Source organism: Pteropus vampyrus, unplaced genomic scaffold, assembly GCF_000151845.1.
Source record: "Pteropus vampyrus isolate Shadow unplaced genomic scaffold, Pvam_2.0 Scaffold22, whole genome shotgun sequence".
NCBI classification, from domain to species: Eukaryota; Metazoa; Chordata; class Mammalia; order Chiroptera; family Pteropodidae; genus Pteropus; species Pteropus vampyrus.
Genome location: NW_011888803.1, coordinates 548743 through 562884, shown reverse-complemented (window position 1 = coordinate 562884; position 14142 = coordinate 548743). Strand labels below are relative to the sequence as shown.

Sequence of the window (14142 nt, the reverse complement as noted above, 5' to 3'; positions counted from 1 at the left end):
TTTACCCTACACGAACAGTGGAGAAAACTATTTGTAGCTTACTGGGGTCTCCTAGTCCAAGAAAATTTAATAATGTCCCAGAAGGGAAAGGAAGCAAAATTTCCTGATGGGACCTACATTACTTTTAATGTACTGGGTGGGAGATTTGGTTAGGAAAAGGGCTCCCTTTACCCACTATCTCTGAGTTGTGTGTAGTCAGCTTCTTTTTTTTGTTTGTTTTTGTTTTGTTTTGTTTTTTTAAACAGTGACTTTAACTTATTTTATCCATACCGATAAACTATCTTTCACATTCTATTTTCCAAAACCCGGCTCTGCAAAACACATAAAAGCTGAAAGATCATTTCATGACTAGAAATGCTAATGTCAACTTCCTCACTTTTTAAATATCATCTTAAGATTGACATTTTACGCAAACAACCAAAGATACACTGCTATACACTAACCCATGTCAATTCTGCAGTCATACTTTTCCACATTAGAGCTTACAAAAGGAAATTTTTCTCTATTTTTCTAAATATTTGTTTAATGAAGCTCATCTCTACAGCACTTTGCATGTGCACACGTCTATGCACCTTGTTAAACAGAATGCAATAATATCTAAGAACACTACGACGTTTCTAGCTCCCTTCCATTTCTTTCTGAGAACTGTTTATTCAGTTAGTGATAAATTATACATACTCTAAGTTAGGGAAAAAGTAACAGCAATAGTAATACTCTATATTCATGCTTTAAAAGTTCCAAAATAGTTTACTCCTATTTTATTACTTGAACTGCACAGCAAGCCTGTGGCTCAAACAGCTGGTAAACGTCAAGGGGTGATGCAAAGTGCAATCCTAATGCTGAAAAAGACAGATCGGCAAGAATTTTCTGTAAAGGGCCAAATAATAAATATTTTAGGCTTTGTGGATCATATGGTCTCCATCACAACCAATCGACTTTAAGCCACTGTAGTGCAAAAATAACCATAGACAACATATTAACAAATGCGACTGTGTTCCAATAAAACTTTATTTGCAAAAACAGGCAATGGGCTGGATATGTCCAGTAGGCTATAATTTGCCAACTTTTGCTCTAAATTATTATGCTTTAAAGTCTTGAGAAGGTAAAAGTCACAAAACAATTGATTACAGGTTAAAAATATCATTAATCCTCAAGGGAGGGATTATAGCTTGAGCTATCAAAAAAAGCTTTATGAAAGAAAAAGCACTCTAGTCTATGACCATGCCACCCTGAACAAGCCCAATCCCATCTGATCTTGGAAGCTAAGCAGGGTCAGGCCTGGTTAGTACTTGGATGGGAGACTACCTAGGAAGATCAGGTGCTGTAGGGATAAAAATAAATAAATAAATAAAAATAAGGTATTGTAAACTGATAAGGTCCTTGCAATCTGTGAGGTCAACCAAAAAAGAAAAAGAAAAAGAAAAAGAAACGAAGAAGAAGCACTCTAAGTAGGTCCTGAACATTTGATTAGATCTACATAAGAGCACCAGAGGTTGGGTATTTCATGTGCAAAGAGCAATATAATAAAAACTCTGCAGACAGGATGTACAGGAAGAGGAGGTAGTTCAGTTTGACTGAGGCACAGATACAAGAAGAAGACTAGTGAGATAGAAAAGGTGGGATTTTCCTTGGATAAAAATATTGAGCTAAAAGATAAAACTTCATTCTATAAAAACTGGAAAACATTATATGATTTGTGAGTAGAGTGGTACATGAGAGAGGAAATAATTAACTATTCTTCCTTATGATGACCAAAAAGAATTGTGCCAGAGGGGCTGAGAATTGAGCTGAGTCCTAATGAGTGAGGATGCATTTCTAGTCATTGCAGTTAACCGATCTGACATGGAAGGATCCCAATGGAAGATGGATTTGGAAGACTGTTCCCTCTAGACTAAGGCAGTGATAAAGGCAGCTTGTCATCTACCTATACCATGAATAGGAAAGAGTCAAGTGTAAGAATCAGAATCTCAAGGCTGTGTGGTAGATTCAAATTATTTGCCAGTGATCTGTTAGTCGGGGATTTGGGTTGAGCTTGGGTGAATGGTTCTGCTCCACTAGAGACCAGGATCATTCACTCCCCTGCATTAAGTCAGTAATTCAATGGGACTGAGTGATGTTGAAGGTCCAGAAAATCTTCATTCATATGTTTGATTGCTTTGGCGCTATTCCACTCAGTGTCTGCCTCTATACGTAGATGGCAGGGCTTCTTCATTGCATGCTAGTCTCAAGGTAGTCAGGCTTTAAACATGATGACTGGCCTCCAAGAAGCATCATTCCAAGTGATAAAGGTGAAAACTGGGAATCTCTTAAGGCCTAGTCTTGGAACTTATATGATGTCACTTCTGCCACATTCTATTAGTCAAAGCCACTCACAGGGCAGCCCGGAATCAGGGGGAAAAACAATAAACTCCACCTCTTGATGGGAGAGTGGCAAGATCACATTGCAAAAGAACTTGCGGAAGGGGAGATGTTATTTTAGCGTTCCTTGGAAACATAATCTACCGTAGAAGTTTAGCATAAAAATTAGGTCAGAACCAATGAAACCTCTAGGGACCTCACAGAGGCAAAATCAAAACCACTTCCATAACCCAGCCCTTAAGGGACTCACATGGAAAACAAACCCTGTTGAAAATGTACTTGTGATCAGAAATTACAAACCACATAGGAAAACAGGATGTAAGCATAGCAGAGAGTGGATTGCTCCAAATCTCAAGCAGGATAAATAAAAAACAAATTCACAGCTATACACATCTTAGTGAAAATGCATAATATACAAAACAAGGCTATTGGAGGAGGAAAACAAGATAATTAGCAATTGGAATGACTGAGTTCTCCTCAGCAATAATAGGTAGATAATAGAATAACATATTCAAAGTATGAGGGAAAATGACTATCAACCTAGAGATCTGTGTGGTATTAAACTATTATCGTAATAAAAACAAAAAAAGCTCATGTGGTAAAGGGCAGCAACCATCAGAGCAGATTATTTTTGTTATTCAACTTTATTGCAACATACGTTATGTAAAATAAAGTGCATCCACTTTAAGAGTATAGTTTGATGAGCTTTGACAAATAAATAGAACCTTGTAACAACTACCACAATCAAGGTACAGAACATTTTCCTCACCAGGAAAGTTCTCTTTGTGCCCCTTCTCAGTCAATTCCTCCACCCCACTCTTGTCTCCTAGTAACCAGTGATCTGTTTTCTGTCACTATAAATTAAATTTATTTTTTCCCCTAGAGCGCTGTTAATGGAATTATACTTCATGTAATCTTTGTGTCTGGCTTCTTTCATTCAACTTAATGTTTCTGAGAGTCATCCATGTCATGTGTAACACTAGTTCATTCCTTTTTATTGCTGAATAATATTCTATTCTACAGAAAACTGATGCTTAAAAATTAATTTCTAGCAAAAGAAAATTTAAGTCAGAATGTGCTATGAGGGTTAAATAGGGACTGTACATAAGAAGCAAATTATACAAGGATTTAAAGTAAAAACTGACAAAATTACAAGGAGCTCTTTAAAAATTCAACATCATAGTATAATTAAAAAAAAAACAACGCTTTTCTCAAAAATGGGTAGGTCAAGCAGTCAAAAGTGAATAAGGATATAGACGATAGGGGAGAGGAGGTGCCAGATTTTACAATAAGATGGTCGGTGGAGGCTTCCATAACAAAGTCATCCATTGGTCGAAGGGCCTCTTACACTCTCACATGCTCACATGACAAAGCTTGACCACCTAGCTCCACTGGAAATGAAGTCGATGAGAAAGGGTTAACGCTATTAGCTGTTTTGTAAGACACTGGTGACCATGTTTCAGGGGAAGACTTAAAGACAGAGTAGGACACTTTTTCCTTTTCTATGAAATAAATACCAAAAAAGATTAGAAATAAATAACATTAACTGAGCACTCGGCATTTATCAGACAATATGCTAAACACTGCATGCATTATCTCTTTAACTTCTTGCATCAGCTTTTGAATTCACAGAAGAGGACACGGAGACTCAAAGAGGTGGCTAGTGAATGGCTACATCAGGACTTGAACTTGTGTCTAACTCTAGAAACAACACTTACCACTAACAGATCATACTGTGTCAACCCGAAACCGAGAGTTCACAAACTTCCACCATTAATTGCCTCTCCTTCTGACAACATAGTGCATTCCTGACCCAAATCCCTACTAAACCACAGGGCAGTTCATTCTTATTCAAACCGTGGAGCAAAGACTCAGCAGGATTATTTCTCACATAAAACATTCCATCTGCAGAGAAGCAAGACAGTTTTTTTTTTTTTTTTTTTTAAACAGTCCGCCTGGGGCTGCCCTTGGGCTGGAAGTGAGAGGCAGCAGGGTGCCATGGTCTTGGCTGACAATCAAACGTTAGAGATCAGAGCTGGGAAATGACATGCAGATACAGCATATCAAAGCGGTGAAGAGCAGCCTGAAAACAGGAAGCTCAGGGTAGACTCAGCTCCCTGCTGCAGGTGGGATGCTGCAATGATCCTTAGGTAACCACTTTCTGATTGCCCTTAACCATAACAACCAATGCCTTGCACTGCATTTGCTTGGATCTTTGCTTCCTGTGATCTCAATTCTTCCCTCACCCGTAGATCATCTTGCAAAATAAAAATAATGTTTTTAAGGTAAGACACACTCACGGCCTCATGGATTTTAGAAAGCTATAATAACTAGAACCTGAATGTATCCCACATGTTTATACGTTACCTAAACTTAGGTTTATGAAACTGACCCTTTTCATAATCTGAATTTTGTCTTACACAAAATATGAATAGAAAGGAATAACTCATTGGTATTCTGCAAAGAACTTGTTTCCTGCAGGAAGATTATGTGGGAAAACATTGAGATGACCCAAATAAAAAACCTTGGAAGATAAATATTATCTTAGCTTTTGACAAACAGTGTGTGTGTTGACCACCTAGTATGAGGTCTGGCATGTGGTTGGTGCTAAATAAACGTTTAATGACAGCAGTGAACAATTATGGCACTTTAGAGGGCTTGGAGCAAAACTATCTGTTGAATTAAGCGAAATCAGTGCTATAGTGTTTGTATGAGCAAAATTAAGGGACAGATGAGCAACTGTTAAGTGAATTTCATCAACCTAGATCGTAAACTGTTTAAGTTCAAATCTTCATTCTTCTGTGTGACCTTGGACATATTACTTGACTCCTCTGTGTCTCAGTCTTCTCCTCTGAGATATGAGAACTATGAGGTTACCCCCTCCTAGAGGAGGTATGAGGATTAAATTAAAAACATAAACACATGGTACAGTGCTTAAGTAAGTACTTGGCAAATGTTGGCTCTTTATTATCATTTCTCTAGGCTACTTCCTCTATTGTTTTACCTTTATGTTTAAAATATAACCATAACAACTTCAAAAAGACTTTTTAACTAGAGGCCTCTAAATACTCAAAACCCAAAACTCCACACCAAAGATGACTTTCTTCCCACAGTTAATATATGTTTAATAAATGATGGTTAGTGTGGCCCCGTGTTACAGAAACACTGAAGTTTCTTTTTTTTTTTTTTTTTTTCCTTTTTTAGGCAAGGGAACCCTTGGTTGACCTCACAGATTGCAAAGACCTTGTCAGTTTACAATCACTTATTTTTTTATTTTTTATGCCTATAGCACCTGGTCTTAGGTGGTCTCTCATCCAAGTACTAACCAGGCCCAACCCCACTTAGCTTCTGAGATCAGACTGGATGGGGCTTGTTCTGGGTGGCATGGCTGTAGACAACATTGAAGTTCATTCTTCCTTCTCTTCACAAAATACAAGTTTCCTTAATGAAAACAGAAAACTGGTCTCCTAATTAACATTTTCAGAAATATGGATCTATTAGTCACCATTTTTCGTCGAAATAGATAAGTATATAATAAATGTTACCACAGACAGTGAGGTACAAGCAGCTTTGGTTTCAGTATTAGAAGAACTAGAGAGCAGGTTTTTATGCCGGAAGAATCTTTCTGTTTGTTCGTGGTGACTGTAGTTCAGTTGCTTGGCATAGTGTCTAGCATATGCTAGTAACCCAGTAAGAAAATGTGTATGAGAACGCCTAGTTGATATTTCTCTATAACGTGCTAACTTGTTCTCTCTGACTTCATCTCTCAACGATCATGTGGTGTAGTAGAAAGAACCCAAATCAAACAGATCTGAATTCAAATCTCCAATCTTACTAGACTGTGATCTTCAGCAAGACAACCTTTCTAAATTAAGGGACAGTTTTCTGTCTCGTAAATGGGGCAAACTTTGTAGGATTGTTGTAAGAATTGGAGACAACAATGTGAAAATTTCCTGGACCTAACAACACTCAATATATGGTACTTCCTCTTAGATAGATTTCCCTAAGTGTTTATCATCCATGGATTCACCTAAAGTTTAGTTGCTTGCATTTAAACTAGCCAATAATTCCTCTTCCTCACATTTTTCCTTCTTTCTGTGTGAATGCAGAATAGTGTATTGCAATGAGCTGACATTCTGGAAACACAGATCTGGCTTCAGAATTATCTATAACACATAGGAAGTTTTGCTCCAAGGAAAGCAAAGAGAAAAAAGATCCTGATCTGTCATTAACTAGCTCAGTGACCTTAGGCAAGACAGGATTTAATGGTTCTAAGCCTCAAATTCTTAAATGGACATAAGAATAATAATAACCCTAATCCATACGATTGTTAGAAGGATTTAAAAAACCGGCTCTTTTAGAGCTTTGTTTTATCTGATGACCTCCCACAGAGAATCAAGTGTAGTGAGCATCTAGAAAGTAATCAGTAATAGTGGATGAATAAATGATTAAATAAATAAATGAAAGAGAGGGGAGGAAAACAGAAAGGGAAGGAAAAAGGGAGGCAAAAGAGGGGGAGGAAATGAATGAAGAAATGGTGAGAAGGAAGAAGGGAGGAAAGAGAGAGAAAGAGAGGAAGGCAAGCAGGAGGAAGGAAGAGAGGAAGGAATGGAGGAAAAAAATATATCCCACAGATATTTCAGGATAGTGAAATCTTGAGGGTCATTTGTAAAAATTAGCACTACCTATTTGCCTGTCATCTCATCTTTCCCAGACCTCACTAAGCATCTAGAATACCTTGGAAAAGCACCAAGTACCAAATCATGAAAAATCGGAGAAAAAATTCCCAAGGCAAAAGAATTGTTTTATATCTTCCTAAGCATCTGTTCCTTCGGACTGAAATATTTCATGCAGAACATATTTAATGTAAAACATATTTCATGTAATTCAAATAATTAACTGAAACAAATATTAAACAAGTAATAGAGAGTAGCAAATAACAAACCTCTTCTGATTTCATTGCCATTGTTCTAAACCTTCAAAAAGATATAAACATTCTTGTACTCAAATTGGCAGCCAAATTAAGAATGCATTACCAGTATTCTTAGAAAGAATTATTTAGAAGAAAATACTATTTGAGTTTGTTTTAATCATAGAAGAGCAAAACATGCGGCTAGCGTTGTTTGTTCTTTAATAAAAATAGCAAAAAAAAAGCTATTGAAATCAATTAAACCTTTTTCATATGAAGGAAACATCCAAAATGCAATGAAAATAGTCTATTTTAAGCAGTCACAATTTTCATTTTTTCTTAAATGTATCAGACATAGAATTCACAGCTCCTAATTAATTCCCAGTACCTTCATCACCATTAATTTTTAATCAAAGCAGAGCTGCTGTGAGTGCTACTGCTATTTCATCAAGGTTAGTAGGGGACTATTTCCAGGCTCAGAAATCTTATTTGTTCTGCATAACACAGACTGATTTCTAAAAGGGTGGCCAGATGCACCCTGTATTCCCAGCTAATTACCTACAGATGATGGGGACCAAACTCCGTGTTTTGACTCAAAAAAAAAAAAAATCGAGTTTCATAGATAATTACACCTTTACACAGGCTGGGGATTTGGGTTTTTATATCCTTGGTGGTGTTAGACTTAAGAGGTATATATTATTGAAAAATATTTCCTCTATATGGATAAAGGGAATTCTCCACAATCAATTTACCCTCCTTATGCTTATAAGTATGTTTACTGGAGATCCCCAGATAGCATGGTAACATTGCACCAGGGAGCAAATGTGATACAAGTTCACAAAACTTTTCTGACATAAAATCACCAGATGAGGAAATTATTTCAATGTGGGTTTAGGAAGGCCCCAGGCAAGCTATTCTCCAATTCAACATCAAACATGAGGCAAAACTGAAGGGCTAATACTCAATTTCAAATCAGGCAAGTATTCGAAGTAAAAACAAGTACTATCAACTTAACAGAAACCCCACTGCAAGGAAATTCATTTTCCTTAGGCTTAACACCTTTGTATGAAAGACATAACTTGGTTATTTAGATTTAAACAAAATTATTTTCCTTTTGGAAAATAATGTTGTGTTTATAAAATCTAATAACATATCTAATTAGAAAAGATTAAGTCTGGTTAACCCAACCAAATATAAATAAAAGCTGAACTGTTTTAACATATTTTATGAGACATGTGTATACACACACACACACACACACACACACACACAGATGCCTCTTAAAGATATATGTGCTTTAAAATATTTGTAAAATATATAAAGATACACATATATACCTTATATATCTTTACATACCTTAAAGATATATCCCTTAAATAAAATATTTTATATTTTAAATAAACATTTTAAACAGATTAAAATATTTTTAAACAGCTTGGCTTTTATACATATATACCAAGAGATTTTTTTTCTAGGATAAAAGTATTGTAGTTTTAGTGATAATTATAATTTTTTATTACTCTGTATTTTCAAACTCATAAGATGAACATATGCTGTTTTTATAATTAAAAAATTAAATATTTTTAGTCCTAAAATGTTAAGCTTATTAACTTGTTAAATTTGAGATGTGCTATAAATAATCTGGTTCCCAATAATCTACATAAGTAAAATTAATTTCCTCACTTAATCACACCTCCCACTATCAGACTCTCCATAATGTAGTAGTAAATATTCAATAAATGACTTATAAGTGCTTACACAACGGGTACACCTTTCTAAAGACTCCAGGAGCAGATCTAGCCAAGCAACTTCAACCCAATAAACACAGCATGGATGAGATCTAATGTGGACCACTCCATGAAATTACGTCGTTCTAAATTAAGTTCAGAATTTAATGCAACTTCAATATAACTGAAACTTCAAATAGCAGTGATTTCAAAGCTATGGAAATTAAGGGTTTTTTAAGTGAAATGTTTTATTAAGTGAAATGCCCAATTCTAACCCATCACTCTCAACAACCCCCAATACCATTAGCTAACCCACAATTTCAGATAGCTGGGGCACTACATCTGGAGATATAAGCCATTAGATATGGGAGCACTGAAAAACCTCCCAATTTAAAATATCATCTCTGCTGTCCTGCCAGGATGCCTGAATTTCCTACTATTTAAGACTCTTAGCCAAGACAGTCAAACCAGTAGGCAAAGAACTGGGATTTTTTAACAGTTGGGAACAAAGGCAGATGAATTACTACAATAAATGAATAAAGTTAACAAATATTGAGAAGAGGAAAAGGAGGGTGCACGTGTCCAGGTGGATGGGGTAGTACCGAAGTGCAGAGAAAAGTGGGGCACATCTGGAAAGACATGCTGTGGAAGACTCTAACAGTAAGTCTAAGATAACAGATTTTATTGTTAGAGGATAACAATTCATTGAAGACTTCTGAGCAGAAAATAACATGATCAAAGTGGTCTTTTAAGCAGAGGACGGATTGGAGCAGAAGAGAAAAACGTAAGACCATCCAAAGATGCTAGTTAGTGGTTCAAGCAAGATGTGATGAGGGCAAGAACAAAGGTGCAGGTGGAGGGGATGGAGAGGAAAGAAGCTGGTGGGCATAGGCTGAAGGTAAAGGAAGATGCAGATGTGACTTCAGGAAGCAAGAAGATCAAGAAACAGTTTCAGTGAGAAAAGGGATACCTGAATCTGATTTAGGATATGCGGAAGAAGCTGTGAAAAAGAAGGGATTGAACCAAAGTATGGGGGAAGATAAAGACGGAGAAAAAATAAAAATAAATTACATTTCGTGAGTATTTACTATGTGTCAGACCAAGGCTAAAGTTGTAAATAAATCTCAACTCTCCGAAAGCAAAATCTGTATCTTTTTCATCTTGGCATTTCCAGTACTTCATTTAGTAGGCATTCAGTAGGTGTTTGTTGAATGAATGACACAGAGGAAGGAGGAAGGATTAGCATGGAATAAAAGGACATTTTCTCAAAAGCAAGAGTGATGAAAGGAGCGCCAAAGGAATGGGGTAGTAAGCCCTGATGGCTCAACATAAGGAGAGTCCAGGTCATTTGTTTAGATGAAGGACAATGATGTGGGTTGTGGGAGTGTTTTGATTAAGGCTCAAAGAATGGAAAAGGGTTTCAACAGCTTTTGTAAATAGGGAAATAAAAATTCTTCCAGACATAAATAAAAATGTCCAAATATCTATGAGGAACTAGCTCATGTTAGCATGACTCTGTAGGTCCCCGTTTTCTTACTTCCATTCCTTAAACAAGAATTAAAAGTAGAGAAAGCAAGGTAGAGGTCATGCACGCTTCTGACCCTACACAATCCCTGGTGTATAACATCATGTATTTGCCACATTATTTTGAGTTATTTGTTTGTTGAATCTCTCCCAATACACATCTATCTTTTCAAAGATAATACCTATGTCTTATGTATCTCTAGTCTCTAATACATTATCCAGAACATCATTAGTGCTCAGTTAATATTGGTGGAACTGTGACCCAAGGCCTGTACACCAGCCAGTGGGAACAGAAGTTCAGTTGTTCGTGAACTTCCAAGATCTTGAACTTCCAAGTTCTTAAACTTGCCAAACAACAGAATCTGGGGCAGCGAACAGAATATCAACTTGAAGCACATATTAGATAATGTATAAAATGAAGACAGAATGAGGTGAGTAGATTGTAAGAACAAAAAGGAAATTGGATGCAAGGAACATAATGATGGAGTAAAACCATCTAAAAATAATGACATTTAATTGATCACATAACAAGAAGCCCAGAAGCAGGGCAATATGAGGGAATGAAGACCAGCCAGTCAGGCCTTTCTTCTCAGGTCTGGATCTTGCTCCAATCTCCTTCACTGGCTTTTCCTCTTTGCTGCCTCACTCTTCCTATTTCCTTCCCCATGTTTCCTGGTATCATCTGTATCTAGTTCAGGCTTTAGTTTAGAGAAACGTAAAATAAAATTGTCAAGTAGTGACAAGACTAATGAAAAGAAGTAAAACGGAGGGATTTGATGGAAAGGAAGAGAGCACACCATTTCCCCATGTCCCTGGGGAAAATCTGAGGTCTTGATGTCAATAGGCTATGGTGAGAAAAAAAAAAAGTCACGTGATCATATTTTATTCAGTCCATTCAGTCAGCCAATATATATTGAATGCTTATTCTGTGCCATATACTTTATTAAACTCTGGGAATACAATAGTGAGTAAAACTGATAATCTCTGTCTTTTTTGGAGTTTGCAATCCTGTCTGGAAGACAGTCATTCATAAAATAATCACACAAATAATAATGACACAAATATAAATATGACTGCCATGAAGGAGAGGTTTGTGCTGTGCAGTTTAAAAGAGAAGGTATTGCAGTCTATGGCCATGCTACCCTGAACAAGCCCAATCCCATTTGATCTTGGAAGCTAAGCAGAGGCCTGGTTAGTACTTGGATGGGAGACGATCAAGGGAGATCAGATGCTGTAGGCATAAAAAATAAAAATAAAATAAAATAAATTTAAAAAATAAGGAATTGTAAGCTGACAAGGTCCTTGCAATCTGTGAAGTCAACCAAGAGTAGCTTCGCCTAAAAAAAAAAAAAGAGAAAGTATTGCAGGATGTGGTGGGACATGGGGGCCAAATTAACAGAAGACAAAGATGGCTTTAATTACCTAGTAAGGGGAAGAGTATCCACATAGGATAACCTGTCTGCCAGAGTACTGATCAGTACATCAGACATGCACATGTCTAGGACATTAGACATGTATTAAAAATAATAAATTATCATAAACCAGCCAGGTCACATTTGTCTAGCTCTCTTATTTAAGTGCTAAGGAGTTTCTATCCCATACAGTTAGAAAACATTTCAATAAATGAGGAATCTAGACTCTCCTAGATTAAAAGTGGGACTCTTGTCCTCACATGGCTGAGAAAACTGTCAGCATGCCTATGAGGGAGAAAAATGAAATTTTTATTTTGCTTTGTTTTTGCTGTATTATAAAATTTCAGACACAAAATTATAAAAATAATAGAGTGAAGACTCGTATACTCATTATTCAACTTCAGTAAAATATTTCTAATATAATTTAAAGTTGAAAGTACCACATGCCTCTCCTTCCCATCGCATTCCCTTTCTTAATACCCGGAGGTAACAATTGTCCAAAATGTGAGTATCAGCACCATGAATTTTTTAATACTTATTATACAAATGTATGTATCCTTAAAGGTTAGTCTCATTTTAATATGCCTCTATGCTTTATATTAATACAATCATATTATAAATATTTTTCTGCTACTTGCTTTTTTTGTTCATTGTTATATATATATATATGATACACTTATGTTGAATGTATGTAGATCCTTTTTGTTAATTTTCACTGCTATATATATATTCCAATATATTCATTCATTCTCTAGCTGATGAAAATTCAGCATGTTTTAATTTGAATCCTTCTATTCACAAGCATGGTATATTTCTCCTCTTAAAATAATTTCTTCAAACTTGCTTCAAAAAACATTTGATGGATTTTTGCATGATGTCACAGAATGAGTACTCAACTGCTATGTCAAAAATCTAGTACTGAAATTCTACATGCTTAATGTGCTACATATGTGTGAACAGTCTGAGTATAATGGGATCTGTGGAGTACATCTTTAAAATGGTTTTCTCTATAATATCCTCAAATATTTTTTTTCTTTGCTACCATTGAAATTAGAATAGCATGAAAGTATGATTACCCTGTAGACTCAAGAAAGGAAATGTTAAAAGTCTTTGTTTCTATGTGGATATATAGGTATGTCAGAAAATGTTATCATTATTTGAACTCATGACCTATCTTTCTTCTAAATGTACTTTAAAACTATGTAACTGAATTTATCCTAAAAGCACTCCTGAGAAATAAAGATGCATTTAGCCCAGTTTAATAAGTGACATTGAAATTTGTTGGATCACCCCAGATCACTCAGACTAACTTCGATTCTTGCTCAAAATGGCATATACTCAACTAAGTTGTCTCTTACAGGTTTCATCTTTGACAGAATAGTTAAAGTCCACATTATTTTATATTCTGGCACTAGAAAAGCTATTTCAGCAACTGAATCAATCAAAGCTCCAAATCCCCTTGGATGGTTTTATCAGTTATGGTCCATTTGGCTGGCAGTAAAAGGAACGGAATGGTGTAACAACAGAGAAATTTATTATCTCATAAAGAAAGAAGTCTAGAGGCAGTTAGTTGATTCAGTGGCTTATCATTGCCATCAAAGACCCAGGTTCTTTCCAAATCTGCTGTGCCTTACTCAGTATCAGCATTATCCTCAGGCTGGTAGCAAAATGGCTGCAGCTGTTCCAGGCATCACATCCAGATATGACACATTGAGAGGAGGAACAGAGAAATATATCTTCTTATAACTCTCTTTCAGAAATCTTCTTCAGAACCCCCCTCTCTCCGCTCCACACAGCAGACTTTGTTTCTACATTCACTGGCCAGAGCTGAGTCACATGTTCATCACTGAACCGAATATTAGCAAAGGAAATTGATATTTCAGCCAATCAGGCCCACATCTAGAGCTGGGTTTGGGCTCTACAAATCCACATGACTTCATGGGGTCTCTTGACATATGACTACATAGGGGAGAAGGAGATACCCAAACAAAATCAAGTTCTGATAGAAAGGAGGAAGAAGAAAGGATGAAGGGTAGGCACTCAACAGTGTCCATTAGAGTTAGTATTCTTCAATCTCATATTTATGCACTGAGCATAGATTTCAAATACCAACGAAGTGAATTTCAGTTCTGCTTTAGCCCTGTGAAAGATTTTTATAGACTCCAGATCCGACCCCCAAAACAGTACCGTATTTCAAGCTCCTAAATCCTTT

The 14142-nt window shown here is 36.3% G+C and overlaps 1 pseudogene; it reads left to right on the top strand.

Annotated features, from left to right (window-relative positions):
* Window positions 1-1211: 1211 nt before the first annotated feature.
* On the top strand, window positions 1212-1330 carry LOC111736900 (annotated as a pseudogene).
* Window positions 1331-14142: the final 12812 nt, after the last annotated feature.